The sequence below is a fragment of the Arvicola amphibius genome, chromosome 6 (genome assembly GCF_903992535.2).
Source record: "Arvicola amphibius chromosome 6, mArvAmp1.2, whole genome shotgun sequence".
In the NCBI taxonomy this organism is placed as follows: domain Eukaryota; kingdom Metazoa; phylum Chordata; class Mammalia; order Rodentia; family Cricetidae; genus Arvicola; species Arvicola amphibius.
In genome coordinates, this window is record NC_052052.2 from 158,025,650 (window position 1) to 158,048,002 (window position 22,353).

A 22,353-nucleotide genomic window follows, 5' to 3' on the forward strand; every position below is an offset into this window, starting at 1 on the left:
CTGTTACAATTCCCCACCATCTCTGCAATGCTCTCCTTTCTGGTACAAATAAGAGAAATAATTTGGATACAGTTCATATTGAATGTTCAAGTTTTCGTGAATCCAACTATTTACGTGATGGACACCTACTATGTGTTTTTGTGTTCTGAATACCGTTCTCGGTCTTGGAGACACAGGGCAGCAATGCAGCCTATGGATCTTCTCACATCCTCAGAACAAAGTTAAAGGCTGGAGAAGGAGAGATGAGAAAGGTGAGTAGGAACCATACCAGGAAGCTTCTGGAAGATTGCCCTAAGTTCTCTGAGTTTTCATGAGTCATACCGCCCAGGGTCAATGTGTCTCTTAAATTATTACCAGCAACCGAATTCCCTTTGACTCCATTCTATGATACTCAGAGGTGATGAGGTGAGCCTTCGGGCACCTCACTCAGGAGCTCCAAATTAGAATGTTCTTGCAAACCACCCCTTGAAGGCATGGGCTGCATAGAACACAGATTACTATATTCCTTTCGGTCTGTTATCTGCTCTCCTTGGCCTTTTCCTGAATTCTCTTAGTTTCTATGAGGCCGACACTTGCATAAAACAGGAAGGACTAAGTGCTGTGTTTTGTTTAAAATAAAACACTATGTTATGATTCTGAAGTTACTCATTCTGTGCAAAGTTTTTTTAAAAAAATATTTATTTTATGTGTATGAGTATTTTGCCTGAATATATGCCTGTGTACCATGTGTGTGCAGTCCCTGCAAGGGCCAGCAGAGGGCAATGGATAACTTGGAACAGTTCCAAGTGGGTGCTGGAAACTGAACCTGGATCAACTGCAAGAGCAGCCAGTGTTTTAACCACCGAGCCAAGTCTACAGCCCTGTGTGCAAGCTTTTATTACTGGAATAGCATTTACAAAATCTATAACTAATCACATTTTAGATCTCACATATTTGAGGGATGCTGGGAATTGAATTCAGGGATGCTGCGAGTTGAATCCTGAGGTTGTGCTGTTAGCAATGGGCTATAACTCCAACTGGGGATTATTTATTTATTCTTTGATAGGAATATCTTTTTTGTTGTTGTTTTTCGAGACAGGGAGGAATATCTTTGAAGCGTGTAGTTCTGCGTTCACCCTTCCCAGCGGACCCCTGCTCTACCCTACCACAGACAGCCACACCCTGCGTTCACCCCTTCCCAGCAGGCCTCTGCTCTACCATACCACAGACAGCCACACCCTGCGTTCACCCCTTCCCAGCAGGCCTCTGCTCTACCGTACCACAGACAGCCACACCCTGCGTTCACCCCTTCCCAGCAGGCCTCTGCTCTACCATACCACAGACAGCCACACCCTGCGTTCACCCCTTCCCAGCAGGCCTCTGCTCTACCCTACCACAGACAGCCACACCCTGTGTTCACCCCTTCCCAGCGGACCCCTGCTCTACCCTACCACAGACAGCCACACCCTGCGTTCACCCCTTCCCAGCGGACCCCTGCTCTACCCTACCACAGACAGCCACACCCTGCTTTCACCCCTTCCCAGCGGGCCTCTGCTCTACGGTACCACAGACAGCACCTCTCCATGGCCTCAATAACTTGACTACCAGAATGCAGTCTGCACCCTGTCCTGGTACTCACTCATCGTTCTCAGATACGGGCTTGCCTTAGCCACACCCCACTGGTTACTGTTCCCTCTTTTCTCTGTCCTGCTCCACACTGGGCTGGGTTTGTAATTACTGTGGAATAATACAATCTGAACTTCTAAAGCCCAGACTCTTTACCCGTTTACGCCAACTTCTGTGCCGATGACTCCAAAGTGTGCATCTCTACATTGAAATCCTCCTGTTGCCAGGCTTACCTTCAGAGGATAAATCATCCTGACTCTGCTCCTGTTGTCCTCTGTTCTTCTGCCGTGGACCACCACCTCCACCATAGCTCACCCGGACTCCTGCATTACTCTCTATACTTCCTGTTTCCACACCTGCCAGGATGGTTTTACTAAAAAAAAATCAGATTGCATTACTCCCCTGGTCCCTGTCTTCTATTGACTTTTCATTGCACCTAAAATTAAAAGAAAGCAAGAGCCCAAGTCTTCAGCATAACTTCCTAATGGCAACTACTCTGGCTTCTGCCACCCCCACCGACCTCTCTCGCTAGCTCCGACCAATGGATGAGAGCGGTCAGCCCTAAGTGAGCAATAAGAGAATGTGTTGACCACATAAAATTAAAGAACAGTAACCATACAACCTTAGTTGGTCTGCTTTTTTGTATTGGGAATTCTTAACAATCTCAATAATTAAAGACACATTTGTTAACCTGAGTTTAACAAATGGATGTATGAAAAATTTTTCTTTTAAGATTTAAATTTCTTAAATCTATTATATGTACGTGAGTGTTTTGCCTGCGTGTATGTCTGTGCATCATTTGTGTGCCTGGTGCCTGGAGAGGCCAGAAGAGGATGGCAGATCCCTGGGAATTAGAATTACAGATGGTTGTGAGCCACTATGCGGGTGCTGAGAATCAGAACAGGGTCTTCTGGAAAAGCAGCCTGTGCTCGGAACTTGCTCAGCCTTCTCTCCAGCCCCAATTTCGCTTTTATTTTTTAACTGTATGTACGTCTGTGTTTGTGCTTGTGCATGCAGGTGCCTATGAGGTGTAAACCTTGTTCCAAGCTGTGTGTGTTCAGCTATGGACATTGATCTGACAGTGATTTATCCTAATGAAGGGGCAGGTACCGCCTGTCAGAGTGGACACAAGCAGCACAGCAGATTGCACAGAAATACATCCCCCCACTGTCAGTCACACGCATTAACATCATCAACCAGACCACCTCCCTCCAAGCTGCAGGTCTCTCTCTAAAACAAATGCCCGAGATAATCAACCTCTAAAGGGAAAAGTGTTGCTTTGCTCCAGCACTCCTATAGAAAATGAACGTCATTCTACTAAGTAGACCGTGCTCTGCCTCCTGAAAGTGGATGCAACATGACCAGCCGTCCTCTCGATCCTGCTAAACTCCTGCGATGACAGCATTTCAGAGTGACACATCGAATCATCTCCAGGGTTTTCACACTCCACACAACTGGAGAGAAATAGTGGGGATCGGGATGTCGCAAAAGAAAGGCAGTTTTAGGTAAGGGGTTTTGCCCTTCCTCCAAACGCGTACTGCATCACCATCAACTCCAGCTTCACAGGCTGCAGGTGCACAATGGTTGTCACCCTGTTGTTATAGTTTGCATTGGAATCTATTCCTTCAAATACACATAGTAAATCTTTGCTTGCCAAACTGAGAGTCTAGAACTTTAGACTCTTTAGAACTTTAGATGGGCAATTATTCGGGTTATTAGAGGCGTGCCCTCGATGGGGTTAGTGAGGCCCTGACTGCTTCATCTTTCTACTTTTTGGATGTGAGGTGGGTATTTTGTTCCACAAAGGCTTCCACCATGCCACAGGCCTAAAGCAACAGGGCCAATCAATATCTTATGAGCAGAAACACACTGTATAGACAACTGTCTCCGGTATTTATTGTAGTTTGTGGTGGTCAGTTCTAATTGCCCAGTTGACTTAATCTAGAATCATCTGGGAGAAAGCATCAACGAAACTGGGTTAGCCTGTGGGAATGTCTGTGGGGGGATTATCTTAATAAGTTAATTCAGTGGGAAGAGATCAGAAGACTCCAAGTGGCACTATTCCGTAGGCAGGGGTTCCTGGACTGTGTAAGAGTGGAGATATTAAGCTTGGCACAATCAGGCAGGCAATTGTACACATTCATTTCTCTCTGCCCTTGACTGTGGATGTGATGTGATCAACTGTAGGCACCTGATGGACTGTAACCAGCAATGCTGAGCTAAGATAAACACTCGCTCCCCTCCAGAAGAGTAAGCCAAAATGAACTCTCTTTTCCATAGGTTGTTTTTGGCGATGGTACTTTATTGCAGTAACAGAGAAGTAGCTAATACAGACAGAAAAGGAATGGTAGGCAGTTGGTTAAGGGGCATTATTCAGCTTGGAGCCCCTGAAATTAAACTGGAGATTTCTGCTGTGAAGAAATTCAGAGGCTGTTGGAGGGCACACTGCAAAGTTTGCGGCGCTTGAGAGTAGAAGTCAACAATTGAAGTCGGTTGTCTTAAAGGATGCAGGGTCAGGCGGGAGAGTCCATTTGGGTGGTGTTGGGGAAAGTGTGAATGCAGGCAGCTGGAGCAGAAAGCTGAGAGATTGCATCTTCAGCTTCAAATACCAAAACAGAAAAGGACAAGAAGTGGGGCAAGACTATTATCTTAATGACTTTTATGTTGCTGTGAAGAGACACCATGACCAAGGCAACTTATAAAACAAAAGTTTTAATTTGAGGGCTTGCTTACAGATTCAGGCTGGTCCATGAGCAACACGGCAGGCAGCAACATGGCAGGCGGGCAGGCAGGCATGTGAGAACTTACTCTGATCCACGTGCATGAAGCAATGAGAGAACTAACTGGAATGGCCTCCTCCAACAAGGCCACACCTCCTAATCCCTACCAAACAGTCCCACCCACTAAGAACCAAGTATTCAAACATATGAGCCTATGGGAGGCATTATCATTCAAACTACCACAGCTATATATGCTTAAAGTCCACCTCCAACATTGTACTTCATCCAAAGGTTCCATGACCTTCCCAAAAAGCATCACCAACTGGGGACCAAGTGTCCAAATATAGGAGTCCATGGGAGACATTTACCATTCCAACCAGCACACGATTTTTCTCCTTCACCTCTGATGTATTTTCCATACAGGTGATGTGCGAATGAACAAATAAGCAAAGAAAAACAACAAAACAAAAGCAAACCAGATGAGCAGATGCTGGTTCCCACGGTGTAAGTACTCTCTCCACGGTCTGCTTCAAGCTCTCAATGGGGCATCCCTGTATGTGGAAGTGGGAAGAGACCCTATAGTTTACCCTTCCAGCCAGTGTAAGCTGCCTGGAGTAAGCCATTCCCCAAACCTCCTAAATAAACTTCACGCCCACAGATCTTTATTTTGGTGCCCATTTTGGGGACAATACAAAGAAATATGGAAATCAAAGTCCAGAGAAATTGGGTCGTTTTCTTAGATGTGGACCATTGGCCAGAGGCCGAAAGAATGGTTTGTTATTACCTCATAAGTAACATGATAAACTGTGACAGTGTGTCAGACGTAGTTTGCCTGTGAGTTACTTAGACTTTCAGTGTTTGTTGGTGGTAATGCTTTAGATGCTGATGCTTTATCCAGCATAGCAGAAAGGAACTGCGGTCTTATTATAAAAGCCTGAGCAGATCATAAAATCCTATATTGCAACATTGTATCACAGCGTCCTGCCAAAGGGCCTGATTTACTCCAACCATTATTCTTCGCCATGACAGTTTCACTAGACCTGTTCTCGTGTTTGCTTATGTAATTAGCAAGACGGACTTTGCATCTTCAGATGAGAACCATATTTATTGCATTCTTCAGTAGAACAGAAATGAACTAATCGGTCTTGGGTTTTGTCCTTTCCGAAAGTGTTGTTATAATGCATTTAAAACCTCGTAACTTTTGAGAACACTGCCTGGAAGTTGCTTCTTTTTAAAACTATTTTTCTATTGCCAAAAAATTCAAGGCAGCTCATCTTCTTCTTCTTCTTCTTCTTCTTTTTTTTTTTTTTTTTTTTTTTTTTTTTTTTTTTTTTTGCTGTCTTTTGTAATATGGACTTTCTACCTCTGTCTTGCCAAGTGCACGCAGCCCAAGCTGCAGGAATTACCCTCCAGTGTGCGAAATGAAAGGATTTCAATGCTTAGGAGCTTTCCATTCTGGATTCTTGTGAAATCTGGGTCAGTGGCCAAATATATGTGATGTGAGTTGAAATGCTCAGAGCAGCCTGGCTAGCTGCCTCACAGAGTTCTTCAGACTTCTAGTAGCCATCCTATGGGAGTTTGTCCCACTTCTCTGATAAAAGTGGGCATGGATGTCAGAGATAAATCACGTCCTTCTTATCTATTCACCTTTGTCTTTTACACTTTGCATTAATGCATTCACTAATATCCCCATGTATACAAATTCCTCTCTTTAAGATTCTGTCCCAGTGGGGTTGAACCCAGAGCCTCTTGCATGCTGTAGGCAAGAACTCCCTAGTTCCTTACGTTTCTTTCTCAATTTAACAGAGCACACCAAAATTGCTTATCATCTGTCCGAGAAGCCCTAGCTAGCTTACATTTGTAACTAAAGGCACAGTATTTTACATATGATTGTGTGGCATAGAACCAGATATTTGGTCTAATTGTGCAAATTAAAAGCAACTACATCAGAGAGTGAGTCATTGGCAGGCTGTTAGGTCTGTCTGACAAGTAATTCTCTTACAAAGCCATTGAGTACCTACTGCGCACGGGAAAGCAGACATGCCAGGAAGGTTCTAGAATACTGGCATGTGGAGAAAGGACCAGGTCCTGTCTCCTGTTTCGTTTTGTCTTCTTTAACAGTGGTCTGCATTTGGCTGGTTTTGCTCTCATGTTCTCTTGAACAACTCGAGATGCAGTTATGGATTCATCTCTCCATTTGACATTGAGGACTTTCGAGGCAAAGTCTTGGTCTTCTATTGTTTTATTTTTTATTTTTGTTGTTGTTGTTTATTGAGACAGGGTTTCTCTGTGTAGCTTTTGGTGCCTGGAACTAGCTCTTGTAGACCAGGCTGGCCTGGAACTCACAGAGATCCGTCTGCCTCTGCCTCCCAAGTGCTGGGATTAAAGACATGCACCACCACCACCAGGACTAGGTCTTCTATATCATTCATCTAAGTGCCTCCTGGAACATGAGAAATTACATAATTTTTTTATTTTATTAAAAATTTCTGCCTCTTCCCTGCCTCCCATTTACCACCCCCGCACACACTCCCCCTTCCTCTCCTGTCCGAAGAGCAGTAAGGGTTCCCTGCCCTGTGGGAAGTCCAAGTTCCTCCCCCCTCCATCCAGGTCTAGGAAGGTGAGCATCCAATCAGGCTAGCCACCCCCCCAAAGCCAGAATGTGTAGTAGGAGCCAAATCCAGTGCCATTGTCCTTGGCTTCTCAGCAGCCCTCATTGCCCACCATGTTCAGGGAGTCTGGATCCTATAGTCATACTGATGAATATCTTGCATATCACCATAGAACCTTCACCTGGCGATGGATGGAAATAGAGACAGAGCCACTCACTGGTGCACCAGACGGAGCACCCAAGGTCCAAATGAGGAGCAGAATGAGGGAGAACATGAGCAAGGAAGTCAGGACTGCGAGGGGTGCTCCCACCCACCGAGATGGTGGGGCTGATCTAATCGGAGCTCACCAAGGCCAGCTGGACTGAGAAATTACCTAATTTTTTGAGACAAGTCTCACGTATCCCAGGCTGGTTTTGAACTCCCTGTGTAGCTGAGGCTGACCTTGAACTACTGATCCTTCTGCTTCCTTCTCCCAAATGCTTGGGTTACAGGTATGTCCCACCATGCTTGGATCTATGTATGAGAAATATCGTTAAACAGAAGCAAACTAAAAGGTAAATGTCTCTTTTCAGACCTGGGCTTGAGCTAGCAACAGAGCTTTGGACTCACTGTTCCACATTTCTGTCTGTTCTATCCTCTGTTTATAACTTAAAGTATAACTTGTGGCATACTGCTTTTTATGTCTAAATGGTTTATTATTAATGGGATTGCTTGTGGGCCTAAAATGGCGACACATATGACTGCCTCTCTGGATGACGCTTTCAGAGTGTTGAACTTTATTCTGCTTCAGCAGATTGAATCTGTCACCGTCTCCTCTAAGTGTGGCCCAAAGTTGTGGGTGGCAGAAAGCATAGCCTGTGGAGCACATGTGTCCTCCAGGCTGTGCTGGAAACATGAGGCTTCTTCAATTCCAGATGCCACTTAGGCTTCCAGAATAGTTGGCCTGAGAAAAGCCATCCCTGGGAGATTCTGAGACAGTGCCGGGCTGGGCCCTGGGCGTGCACTGCCCTTCTTGGCATTCCTGTTGGTGCCTGCTTTCAATTGAGCACTGCAGAGCTCAGAGGGCAACTTTGCACCCACATTCCTGTCTCCCGGTCTTTGCTCCAACCTGATTAGACCAGCCAGCTTGCTCCCACCGCCTTTCCCACTTTATTTTGATTGTCCTTCTTTCATTCCAATTACCTCATTCTAATAACAACCTCATCAAACCCACGTTTCACCTTGGCTGGCTGTTCCCAGCACCCATTGCTTCTGTCCTGGAGTTCCTTTCCTCTTAGCCTGGGCAGGACTACAGAACCCTTCCCTATGCAGTGTAAGAGATTTACTCACCTCCCTTCTAGCTGGTCGCTATCTGGAATCTTCAGTTTAAAGGCCTCTGTGGTCTTCTCTTATGGGAAAAGAGAAAGTCTCTAGAGGACATAGCTCATCTGCATGAGCAGTCAGAAAAAATGAATTCTCTGGCTTCAATCCTGACATGCACAGTCAGAAACTCTGAAACCAGAGTCCAGAAACCTGTGTGTGTTACCCTGAACCATTCGTAGGTGTGGCTATTCATATTATATTTACCCACAAAGCCAGACGCCATCAGTGGTGGTTTGAATAAGAATGGTCCCATAAACTCATAGATCTGAATGCTTGGTCATCAGGAAATGACACTACTTGACAGGGGTTAGGAGGTGTGGCCTTGTTGGAGGAAGTGTGTCCCTGAGGGTGGGCATTGGAGTTTCAAACATTCAAGCCAGGCACAGTGTCTCTTCTGCCACTGCCGATCTGGATGTAGGACTCTCAGCTTCTTCTCCAGCACCATGTCTGCCTGTGTGCCTCTACACCTCCCTCCGTGCTAACAGTAGACTAACCTCTGAACTGTAAGCCAGCCCCAGTTAAATGTTTTGCCTTATAAGAGTGGCTGCGGTCATGGTGTCTCTGCACAGCAACAGAAAATTGGCTAAGACATCATCACTATCCATTTCTAGGTCTCAAATAGAAAGCCCATATTCACTAAGCAACAGCTTCTCATACCCGCCTTCTTGAAACCTTGGGCACCTCTGCTTTCTGTCTTCGTGAATGTGTTTGTGGGACGGCATCTCCTCTAAGAGGGATCCTAAAACATATGTCCTGCTGTGTGCCATGCTGTGCTGCTCAGAATGATTTTTACTGAAGCATGCACTTACTTGAATTACCTTCTTTTTCTAGGCTCAGAAACATGCCTCTGCGTGTATATAGTACATCTTACCTACCTACCTGTTGGTGGGCATTTGGGCTACTGCTGTGATCACTGTTGTATTATGTGATTTGAGTCCTTGCCATCAGTGCTTTAAAACTGCTCAATTATACATCTGGAGACGCTTCTGATCTGTTTCCACGGTGAAAGCACCATTCCCATTTCCTTCACCAGGACACAGTGTTCCTGTCTCACTACAGCTCTGTGGACATTGATTGCTTTCTAGTTTATTAAAAAAAAAAAACATTGTGTGTGTGCATGTGCATGTGCATGCGTGTGCATGTGTGTGCATTGTGTGTGCGTGCATGTACACAAAGATCAGAGGACAACCTGTAGAAATAAGATATCTTCTTATATTATGTGGTTCAAACTGAGATCATCAGACGTGGCTTTTACTCCATGAACTATCTCACCAGTCCATTCCATGGAGAAAGTGCTATTTTGTTATGGTTTTGATTTTTATTTGCCTGATGGCTAGTGACATCATTTGAGTACCTTTTCATGTGCTGCTTATATGTGTCCTCTGGAGCAGTATCCATAAAGTCCTTTGCCTCTTTTTAAATATTTTCCTTTTCATTGTTGACTTGCAGGTGCTCTTTATTTAGCTAGATACCAAGTGCTTATTTTCTGCTATTTAATATAATCTTCCCACTCTCTTATTTCTGATTCTTTTATGTACAGAAATTCTAAATCTTGATGAGGCCCAATTTGTATGATTTCTCTTTTGTCAAAATCTGAGTTTTGGGGTATTGTACCCAAGAAATTCATTGCCAAATGCAACATCATAGTACTTTGTTCTTGGCTTTTGTTCTAAGAGTTTCCATGTGAGTCCTTAATCCATCGTGAGTCCATTTTTATATATGTGGTACTAAGTAAAGGTTCCGCCTCATTCTTTTGCATATGGCTATTTGGTTTCTCCATATTTTTTGAAGAGTCTGTGCCACGCACCGCGCCCCCTGTGTCTGCATTCGGTGCACTGGCACCCAGCTTGCGAGATTCAGGCAAGGGGATGGAGGTTAAAATACACAGACTCACACAGAGAGACAACAACACGGGTCATCCTTGAATTCCCCAAGAATGCCCCCTTTATTGTGTTCAGGGGCAGATTATATAGAGATAGCCAAGACCCAGCCAAACCCACCAGAAACCACTCTCCTGCCATCAGGAACTCCTGAAGGTCTCGTGCTTAGAGCAGCTGTAGGCACTCAGATCAGGGGATTACAAGAAATTCAGGATCTGGGGTCTCACTGCTCCCAACATCTCCCCCCTAAATTTTTTATAAAACAGTATCTGATCTTAAGTATTCGGGGGGATGAGGGGTCAGTATCTCCAGGTAACATGTACTTCTGGCACTGCTGTGGCATCCGCCAGGCTAGGCACCGACTGGGCTGAGGCAATGTGCCTTCCACCACAGCCACCTAGCAAAGCTCTGCTCCAGCTGCCTTCTAGCCCCAGCTGCATTCGTTCTGGGTCCAAACTGGTGCTTGAAGTGGAGCAGAACTCAGGGAAGCAGGCTTGCTGCTCTGCAACCACTGAAGGGGCCACACTTAGGGAATTTGGGTGTTGTCAATCTGTCTGGCTACTTCCTGCTGAGCGGGGACGCTGCAGTCTTAGGGGTATTTACTGCAATTCACTGCCATTTTCCAGTCGCGCTGGGACGCGGATCACGGTTGTGCTGCGCTTCTGTGCCCTGAGGCCCACACAGGAAGCGGGCCTAGTGTTCTTGCCTCGTTGGTCCTCGAGGCAGGTTCCCGGGGTTTGCACGTGTTGCAGCCCCTCAGTGCCCGCCTCCTGGAGCCGCTTGGCCTTGGAGCCACCGCTGCTCACACTCTACTGCAACATTTCAGGAGGTCTCGGGGATTCAAACCACATGAGTATCGAATAAATCCTTAGGCTCTCATCATCTGTGGAGACAAAAACAGAACCTCCTTTCCAAAACATCAAATTCTTAAGCCCGTATTTTAAAATCAAGATACCTTTCTTAGCAGTTCCTAGAATCAAATGTCTTTCTCCAGTCCAGAACACAAAAGACAACACAATCGACATCATACATCTGTACACATTTATCTTTTTAAGCTATATACTTTCTATCTTTTCCCAATACATAAGTCCCCTCCATCCGGGGACAACCCTGTTTGTTTACCCCTCTTTCTCGGTTGGACTTCCTGGAACCAAAACCGAGCGAAGGACATCAGGATTAACACATATACCCCAATCCACCCTCATCTTCTGAGGGCAACCTCTCAGCGTTCCCTAGTTCCCAATATCTTGGCTGGGACCTCCAATTTCCACGCACCACGCCCCCGTGTCTGCATTTGGTGCGCTTGAACCCAGTTCACGAGATTCAGGCAAGGGGCAGGAGGTTAAAATACACAAACACATACAGACAGAGAGTCAACTACAGCGGTCATCCTTGAATTCCCCAAGAATGCCCCCTTTATTGTGTTCAGGGGCAGATTATAGAGATAGCCACGCCCCAGCCAAACCTACCAGAAACCACTCTCCTGCCATCAGGAACTCCTGAAGGGCTCATGCTCAGAGCAGCTGAAGGCACTCAGATCAGGGGATTACAAGAAATTCAGGATCTGAGGTCTCACTGCTCCCAACAAGTCTGTCCTTTCTCCATTGAATGATGCTGTGTGTGAATGTCCTCCAAACTAATCAATCATCATCTTACAGATTTCAGAGGTGCCTCCTTGCAAAAGAGCCATTCCAGCTGGGCTTGTTGACTATTCCCAGCTCCTTGTGGAGGGTTGGGGAGTCAGGGGCTCCTCACCCTAGTGTCCAGTGTCTCTCTACAACCAGTTCTGTGCAGAGCTGCCTGAACTGTTGTGGCCTTGGGGAAAAGTTAGAATATATAGGTGGGGGAGACTCAGGAAAAGGGGTCACCATCCATGCAGCTACAGGGAAGCCTTCATCCCTGCTGGGTAAAGGCTTTCTTGGTACACCTGTTGGGGGAGGAACAGCCACACCCTTGTAAGTAACCTCTTATTCAGGTTCTGTAAGGAAACATAATATACTCATTGGTTCCCCAGAGAGAACTTTGGCAGAATTGTGCATTGGTTTGTTTCTGGAGTCTCATGAGGAGGGTAACTATTGCTTTTGTTTCTCTCTGGAAAGGGATTTTAGCAAGAAATGGCCTTGGCATCGTTTGTGTGGTTTTTTTTTTTTTTAATCAATATAGATTTCTTTTTTAGTTAGTTGGTTTTTCAGGACAGGGTCTCTCTGTGAAACAGTCCTGGCTGTCCTGGAACTCACTATATAGACCAGGCTAGCCTTGAACTTACAGAGATCCAACTGCCTCTGCCTCCCAAGTGCTGGGATTAAAGGTATGCACCACTAAAACCTGCTCAATCTGATTTTTAATGAGGTGCTCTAGTACACTATCCTGGGGAGATGTGAACTAATGTCTCTTCACCTGATAACAGACCAAAGTAAGGATACCACTGAAGTCCAACTTGGCCAACCAAGGAATTTACTGAGGTTACTTATAGGAGCATGGGGGAGGGGTACAGGAGCATGGGGAAGGAGTAGAGAAACATGGGGGAGGGGCACAAGAGCATAGGGGAGGGGTACAGGAGCATGGGTGAGGGGTACAGGAGAATGGGGGAGGGGTATAGGAGCATGGGGTAGGGTTTGCTTACAGAAGCATGGGTAAGGGTACAGAAGCATGGGGAGGGGCTGCTTACATGAGTGTGAGCAATTTAGGAGTCACTGTTGTCAGAGCAGGATTAATTCAGCTACATCTGAGCATGACAACTATAGGCGTCACCAAGTTCTCTCAGTTTCCAGAAATGTGTCTTCAACACAAGCCTGGAAGACAAAGAGTTACTCTGAAGCTGTCAAGCAGTGCAAAATTCCCTGACATACTGATTTTTCCCTGTTCTTTAGAGACCCGGGCTTATTTAACTGACAAATTGGACTTTGGTTTCTTAGTTAACTGTATCTTTCAATAGTCGGGCATCATGCAACTCTGAAGTAAATGCTAGCTGATTAAAGTAGTAAAGGTTAAAACGTTTAAACCATGTGCTGTAGATCTCAGCAATCAAGTCAATATGTTTAAAAGGAAGAATTATTAGAGGGTTTATAAAGCCTGGCTTGAACAAATTAATTCATCAGTTTGCCAAGGATCTGCCGATGAATTCAAGAACCCATTTTAAAGGAGAAACATCTGCTGAGTTTAAGTTCCCGTCTCTAAGTGCGTGCTGTGGGTTGCTCTCTCTGAACGGGAATATGCTTTACACAAATGCATCTGAAAGCTGATTTGAAGTCACTCCAGTGGTTTTGAAGATCAGGAGGCAAATTCCTGAGTGACATCAGAGATTACTGGCCTGTCCACTTGTTCTCGGTGACTGAAGAGAACTTTAACCTTTCTGGAACCACAAGGAATGCTAACAAACCAGGATGCCAGCTGAGTATGAAAACCCTCTACTTACCCATGCTGGCCTTCCTGAGGTCACATCCCTAGTGGGATGCTCACAGATACTTCCTTATGCTTATGCATACGTGTTTGCCAAAGACACACAAGTCTGTCTTACACCTGTACTAACACTAACCTCAACTTAGACTACTTCCCACTGTGTCTTGAGCTAAAACAATGGAGCTGGCACACACCAATAGCCGAGGAGATGGACGTCCAGACCCATTGTGTGAATCCATTCAGGGCTTCAGTCAAGTAAGTAGAATACCTGCCTTTGGCTATGAAGACATTGTCCTTCCAGTTCTGAGCATGGCCTTCCTTGCCATTTCCAGATACGTTTTCATTAAAAAACCGAGGTCTCTGAAGAGTCCTCAGTCCTTGGTACACACAGACTGTGCTCTCTAGATCGGCTGCAGGTTGCTGCAGCATTTCTTAGAGCTGCTGAAATTCAGAATCTTGGGCCCCACTCTGACCTAATGATTCAAAATCTGTCTTTTTTTCTTCTTCTTAAAGACAGAGTCTCATGTAGCCCAGACTGCCCTCAAAATAGCCACAAGATGGCTCAGCAGTTAAGAATACTGGCTGCTCTTGCAGAGATCCTTGGTTCAGTTTCCAACACCTACATGGCATCTCACAAACATTTATAATTCCATTTTCAGGGGAGGCAGTGCCCGATTATGGCCTCCATGGGTGCAAGGCACATGCATGGTACACAGATATATACACGTAACATAAGATAAACATAAAAACTTTAAATTGCAGTGTATCCACGGCTGACCATTAACTCCTGATCCTCCTGCTTCTACTTCCCAAGTGCTGTAGTGCTATGATTGCAGGCATTCACCACCCAGCCCAGGCCTAGAGTCTGTGTTCTGACAAAACCCCAGGGTACCTGCCACTGCTTGAGAACCTCTGTTTCAGACCCATTTTAAGAAACCAGTGCGGGAATTCACACACTGGAAGAGACTTTAAAAACCCTTCCGACTTAACAATCTTTCAGAAAATAATTTTCATAATGATTGATTTGTATGTGAGCAAGGATTTTGTTCCAGACTAGTAAAAACCAACCATTATGAGTCTGAAACCAATTCTTTAATTTTTATCTAAGGATTAGTTCAATAATACATGGAAGAGATTTGAGCAATTATTCCTGTCTTCAAATCAAGAATCAACCTTTTAAAAAGATTTTGGGAGCTTAAGTTCATAACTCACGGTGTCCTCTATTGCTTTTAGCTTATTTTTATATACACCGCATGTTCTCGGTATTGTTTATGGTTTTTATCATAGTTTCATAATTAACTGTGGGATGTGTAGGTTGTAGTTTGCTCAGAAAAAAAAAAAAGGGAATCTCAATTGAATGGAGTAGCCAATATTGCCCATGGGTATGGCAACTAGAAACAACTTCCTTGTAAATCAAGTCAGTCCTCATATACTGAGTTTGTCAACTTCCTAAGTCATACCTAGCAGTACACACACACACACACACACACACACACACACACAAACTTCTGTGATCCAATGGCCTGTATTAAACCTGTGGCTGCATAATTAAACCCTAGAGTTAGGAGCTGATGAGAGTCAACAGCTAAATTTTGCTCAAGGTTCTTTGTGACATGACAATCTGGGTTAGTTTTCAGTACATTTAAAGTTCTTATTTTTAATTATGTGTATGTGTGTGGGTATGTGCATGTGAACAAGGGCACCTTAGGAGGCCAGAAGATGGTGTCCAGATCCCTTGGTACTGGAGTTTCAGACAGCTGAGCACTGCCTGGCGGGCACTGGGAACTAAACTTGTGCCATCTGCAAGACAAGCGCATCTGTCCTAATCACCACTGAGCCATCGCTCCAGCCCCTGGATTAGCTTTCAGGAAAAGACAAATATATAGACATGACAAAGAAGAATCAATTCCATTCCTCATATTTCCAACTTAATAAAATTCCACAGGACCAGATCCAAAATTCTTTCGTTGTGGCTGTGATCTACTTGAGGGTGCCAAAGACCCTGACTGAGATGTGCCGCCCTCGCCATGAGACTTGGGCATAGCTAGATGTGTCAAGGACCTTACCAGGTGCCTTAAGGCTGAATCTCTGTGTGAGGTCAGGAAGCTGAGGGTGAGAATAACAGTGTCCAGCTGCTTTAATAAATGCTCTCTCCAAGGCAGCTGAGACAAAGGACGGGTTTAATTGCCTATGGCTAGGATTCATTGTTCAAAGCAAGCCAACAATGGCAGACAGGACACAGCGAAGAATGTAAGAACAATACCATAGAAATAGCTTCAGAAGGAAGAGTCTTATATAAATGCATTCTACATGAGGGAACTTAGCTGTGAAATACAGCGTGGCATGAAAATGCGCTCGGCACCACTGGTGCCTGGCACAGTGAGTAATCACTACACGCATCACAGAAAGGCTAAAATGAAAACCGTAGTTCACTAAACCATGTCGTAGGCAGTGCAAACTGGCGTACTTGAAAGGTCTCAGACACAGGTTCCAGGGAACACTAAGGACTGTTGGGAGCAAGCAGTTTATTAGTGGAGTCGCTAAAGCCAAGGGCAGGCAGACAGCATTATCGTAGGGCTCTGGAGAGAGGAAATCGGGGCCCCTGTGGTGGAGGCAGGATATCTTTTTGAGGATGCCATGGTTTCACAGCCACAGGAAGTAGGAAGGGAGTGAGAAGGAGGGTGCATGACCCCTCTGATGTAAACTCTCTTTCCCAGGTAAGCAACCCCAGCTAGAGAGTCACAGTGTCACCCCTCAGTAGGGGCCTGCCATGCCTGCAAGAGAGGAAGGGTGACTGTGTGCACTGTGGCCAAAGCAACCGTTGGAGTTTAACCTTACGTCCTCACAGTCCTCACCTTGGAATGGAAAGCTCCGGTAGTTTTGATACACAATGTACCTCAAGACCCAGGGCCCTTTTCCTGAAAACAAAATAAGTAAATCAGTCTTGTCCACTGTGTAAGCAGCTTAGAAGCCATCATTCAACAAGAAAATGGATAAACGGACTGAAAATTGAGTAACTCACCTTATGTAGGTGCCCCCTCACTTTGTGTCCTGGTTAGTTTTTTTTGTTGTTGTTGTTGTTTTGGCAGTTTGACACAAGCTAGTGTCATCTGAGAAGAGGGAGCCTTAACTCAGAAAATACCTCCATCAGATTGCCAATGGTCAAGTCTGTAAAGCATTTTCTTGTTTAATGATTGATGTGGATGAACTCAGCACACAGAAGAGCAGTCCCATCCCTGTTCAAGTGGTCCTGCATTGTAATACTCCATGGTCTCTGCTTCAGTTCCTGTCTCCAGGTTCCTGCCCTGGCATTCCTCAGTGATGGACTGTAATTGGGATGTGCAAGCCTATAGTTTAACTTAAAGCTTCCTAGATTACTTTTGGTCATGCTGTTTATCACAGTAACAGAAAGCAAATTAAGACACCCTCAAACAAGAAGACCTACATATGGAGAACACAACTTCTGAGATATAAACAAAACTGCAAACCCTGGGACTGGAGTAGGGAGCCAGGCTTGTAAACATGACAAACCTACCAGCGTAGATGGGCTTGGGAACTACATACACCAATGGGTCAAAAACATCTATGCAAGTTTTATGTCCTTGAGTCTTTCCTAGAAAACATTGGTTCTCATAGTGAGGCTAACGAAAGTTCTAGTGTGGTTCAACAGAGAACCTAAAATAAGTCCGAGCATGCTAAGATCTGCCTGAGGAGAGCTAGTTCACCAGAGCCTAGATTTAGGCTTGACAGAGGCTACCTTTCCTAGGAGAAGGGACACACCCAGCATTATACATCCTGATCATCTGAACATGGGACATTACTGACAAATGTTACAGGGTCACAGCCTGGGAGCTCACTGGCTCCCTGACTCACCAGAAGATAGCACAGCACAGTGGACCACAGAGAGCTTTTCCAATTTACAATTCCTTTTCCTTCATTACACTAAAGGACTCTTTTCTGCTTTTCTAATATATCATGACAGGCTTTCAACAACAAAAAAGTCACAAGTCACATTAAAAGGCGAAATATATAAATACATGTATGCAAGCACGCACACATAAAATCTTAAGCTATAACAATGAAACCTCCAAACCTGGATACAGAACATACAGTTATCACCATATTGGTTAAGATATTGGGATCAGCAGCTTGAAAACTCAAAACAACCATGATAAATAAACGTGCTAAAGGCTCTGATAAGAAGCATCAATTATCATGTAAAAGCAAATAGTTAATGTAAGCAGAAAGGAAGGTCCTAAGAAGGAGCCTAGCAAAAATGCCAGAGATGAACAACGTTGAAGCAGAGATGAATGCATTTCACAGGCTTGTCATTAGGCAGAACTGAGCTTAAAGATACAACAGAAAGTTCAAAAATTCAGAAGACTTGGGGAAAAGTTGAAAGAAAATGAAACAACTATCCAGGAACTGTACATGATCACAAAAGGTGTGGGATATGCATGGCTGGGACATAAGAAAGAGGGAGAGGAAGACAGGAGCTATCAGAAGCCAATATCCTCTGTGTGCCTGTACCATGAAGTCTGCACACATAGTGACTTTCTTCTTGGAAACAAGAGTATTCTCTCTCAGATGTGTGCTCTGTTTTCCTTGCCTGAGTTACCCATTTATCAACCTCTGGGAAGTACGCTGACCACTGAGGGGCAGCTCCTCTCCCTGCATCAGTGACCAAGCTTGTCAACTTCTGGAAAGTCCATTTTAGGTGCTCCCTGTATGACTCAATGGTATGCTCCCTGCTGATAAATAATCTCATTATGACTCCCCAGCGCCTACTTTTGACAACTTGTAGTAGAAGAAATGAGTTGCTGCATAGACATTTTCTTCAGGTGCCTTCTCCTGTCAAGTCTAGAGTTGGAAACTTCCTTCTGAAAGACCAGAATGTGCACACATTAATGCCAAGTGCTTGTTTCTGCCAGTCTCTGTCCCTCAAAAGAGCAGAAGACACGGATGACTATGATTATCTACTGATAACAGGAATTTTTAGAAAAAGATGCTCTTATTTAATGGCCTAGATTTATGTGTGTTTCAGATTTTAAAAGAAGAAGAGGAGGAAACTGCAAAGCTGCCATCTGCCTGCAATGTCTGAGCACAGCTGCACAAAGAACAGACGTTGATGTGTGAGGTGAGACGCTGCTTCTGTTAAAGTTAACTTGGAAGCCGGTGGATGTATTGGGTCGCCATGTATCGTTTATTCCATGTCAAAGTTCATGTTGAAACTCAGTTGCACTGTGAGTAAGAGAGCAGAAACAATATGATTATGCTATTGGAGGTGGAGACTTGGTGAGGTGAATAGTGTTAGATGAAACCATTAGGGTGGATAGAAACTCTTTGACCCACTGCTAGTAGGTTTATAGAAAAAGGAAGAGATTAGTAGCAGCACACACACACACACACACACAAAACACACACACACACACACACACACACACACATCTCAACACATGCTACCCTGCACCATCTAGATGTTGCCAGCAAGAAAGCATTCATAAGATGCAGCCCCTTGACCTTGGACCAGAGCTGTGAACCACAGTAAGCATCTTTTTCCCCCTCCACCTCTCTCTCCTACTGTCCATCCCCCTTTCTCCATTATTGAGTGCTGATTGTGAAGTTAATAAGAACAAGGAAACTGAAATTCTTTAACACCAGTTACTCAGTTTTTAATCTTTTGTGCTAATGTAGGCCATAACAGACAATACAGCTGATGAACAAACCTTATTATAAAGGCATGTGGTTGTCATCGACTTTTGCCGAAAACCTCCAGATAAGCTGCTTCCTCTTGATCACACTGTTAACTACTGGAACAACAATTGTAGCTATATATAGAGAGAGCAGCTTTGCCGTCATCATTCAACATTGACATACTGATTCTTCAGCCCAGTGTTTCTTCACCCTTACCTTGGACAGGTAGAGCATTTGCCTGGAAGTCTATCTCAGCCTGGGCTATAAAAACACAGCAGTGGGAAGCATTGCAAACCAGCCACAGTGTCACAGAGATGCCCAGACACGAGTTCAGTGAGACCCTCAGCTACTCAGGTAAGTTAATCTACTTCTGTAGAGACAGTACAGTGGTTACTCAAATCATCCCACGTTTGAAACTTTTTAGATGTTGCTAGCTCCGAACGTCACTTGAATCCTCTCCTAAGGTTTATATCAAGGTTGGAAACTTTTAACATTGAAGATAATTAAAAACATACTGACCTCCATGAACTTAAAAGTTTATGGTTAAGATGATTAGCATTGTCTTCATCCTGAGAACTCAAGAAAATTAAAAATTCAGATAACTGGTATCAAAGGCCAGTTGCCCACATTTTAGGAATAATCAGTTACTTTCTTGGACTTGTATTTGGAAGTGACTAACTTACAGAGAATATGGGTTCGTTTTTGTTATTCTGTATTGACTGTACAGAATGGCTGGCTTCCTTCTCACATCCGGTTCACTCAGGGATTCTGGCACTGCTCTTTGTCCTCTTGTCTCCGGATGGCTTGTTCTTCACCTTAGCTGGAGATCTCAATTTAGTTCTGTATCTTACATAAACAGAATTTCTTTCCTAGAAATTCTAGAACTATCTTATAAGAAATGATTTTATTTTCCCCCAGATTTTGATTATAAATATTGTACCATGTTGAAAATTTGAAAGACAAAGCAATAAACAAATCTTAACCCAGGGCTCACATTACCACATCTCTGCCGTCTAAATGCATAAGCATTGAATGTTAAAACATCACTAGTTTTTTCATGTGTGCATGTGTGCGCATGTGTGTACCTCTGTGTGCTTAGGGATGGTACCTTAAAATGAATTGCATACTTCCTGACACTCTACCCTAAATTTCAGGGGCAGCTTCTAAAATCAAGGTGTTCTGCTGTGTAAGTACAATACCAACATAACCAAAAAAGAAAGAAAGAAACAAAAAAGAAAGAAACAAAGAAAGAAAGAAAGAATAGTTTTGCAATTTTATCTACTCCCTAGACATGCAGCTTTGTTCATGTGTCCTTAATACAGTTTATATAGTATATAGTATGATATTCCTTAAAAAGTCAAGTTTTAGATACTGGATTTTATCTTTGTGTCTCAGTTTCTTTTAATTTAGAACAATGTTCTCACCAGCATTCCAGCACATACATGCTCTCTCACACAATTTTCTTTTTGACACTGAATTTGTAAATCACAAGTAAAGCCTGCATAGACAGAGATAAGACTTCAGTGATATCTAAAAATGAGGAATTTGATTTATCAAGATGGCAAAATTCTTCAGCAATGTTTTCATTGCTGTAAGATGGCACGCTATGAGCAGTGAGCCACATGCAGTAAAATAGTATCTAAACACACGTGAATATCTTAATCAAGCCATGAACATATGCAAAAGCATCATGTTAGGGTTCCAGAGTGACTTCAGACCACGTTCATTACAAACCATAATCACAGTCGGTAACTTAGTTCTCGGAACTGCTCCTGAGATGAAAGGTACATGATTGAACTGATTTGATTATTTATGGGCACTATTTGTTTTAGGACAACAGTTTAAGTCTTTTCAAAATTCATCTTTTAGCTGGATGTGGGGTGGAGGTGGAGGTGAACTGGCCTCACATAGCATGCGTGTTCTAGACCAGGACATGAATTCAATGGCAAAAAGAAGCACTGAAATGCAGTCTGAGTTACTCTGTGTCACCCCATGACTGAGGATTGTCACATGTACTGAATAGAGAAAGCCAGAAAGGTTTTCATCCACATAACCCCTCATTTGGAAAATTATGAAGAAAGATGGTCAACCCTTGAGAAGCAATTTTCCATAAATTACTCTTTTGAAAGATAATTTAACAGTGAACAACTTGTTAAAAGTAATTCTAGCTGGTAATACTTCCTGTTATCTAGGTACTAGTATTTATCTATTAGGGACACATTTTTTCTTGTATGTAATCAATTAAAGCAATTCTTTGGCATATGCATGTAATTTTGTCATTTATTAAAGGCATAAACAAATGTACTTATTTATTTTTATTTGAAAAAGAAATATTAGCCAACTCTTTGATATTATAGGATGTAGAACCTCTTAACAATTGACCAATATTTTGATTTTAAAACCAAAAATTTAAAATCAGTGACAAAAACATAAGTTCTCATAAATAAATATATAATACAAAATTGTAGAAAAATGTTTAGGGCCATTTCACCATCGGTTGGAAATTCTGTCCAAACCCCAAGCCAAACCCATTGAATATTGTATATGAAGCTCAAGTCAGGACCTCAAAAAGCAATTTTCAAAAGCAAGCATTCTAACACAATCTACCCAAAGACATATTAATCTGATACTTACCTGCTGGGGAATGACAGCAGGAAAATATTGACTTTAGGGTTGTGAATCAGTGTTAAGCAATTGCGTATTGGGGCTGGATGGATGACTCAGCAGACCAGAGTGCTGCTCAGAGGGGAGTTTGGTCCCCATCATCCACATCAGGGAGCTGTAACTATAGCTTCCAGGGACCTAATACCGTCTGCCGGCCTCACTGGGCACCCACAGTCACATGCACCTAGACACGTGCACACACAATCACAGAGGCACATAAATAAGAAATACATTTTTTTTTTATTTTTTTGGTTTTTTGAGACAGGGTTTCTCTGTAGCTTTGGAGCCTGTCCTGGAACTAGCTCTTGTAGACCAGGCTGGTCTCGAACTCACAGAGATCTGTCTGCCTCTGCCTCCCGAGTGTTGGGATTAAAGGCGTGCGCCACCAACGAAGTCAGACGCTAGCTGACCTCTCAT

General features: G+C 43.8%; 1 long non-coding RNA gene across 1 annotated transcript; it reads right to left on the reverse strand.

Annotated features, from left to right (window-relative positions):
* Window positions 1-12,432: 12,432 nt before the first annotated feature.
* LOC119817937 lies at window positions 12,433-22,148 on the reverse strand. Its single transcript, XR_005285968.1, has 3 exons — window positions 16,601-22,148; window positions 16,434-16,496; window positions 12,433-12,971 (listed from the first exon to the last, which is right to left on the reverse strand). It is a non-coding gene; the product is annotated as an uncharacterized LOC119817937 (long non-coding RNA).
* Between the last annotated feature and the right edge of the window lie 205 nt (window positions 22,149-22,353).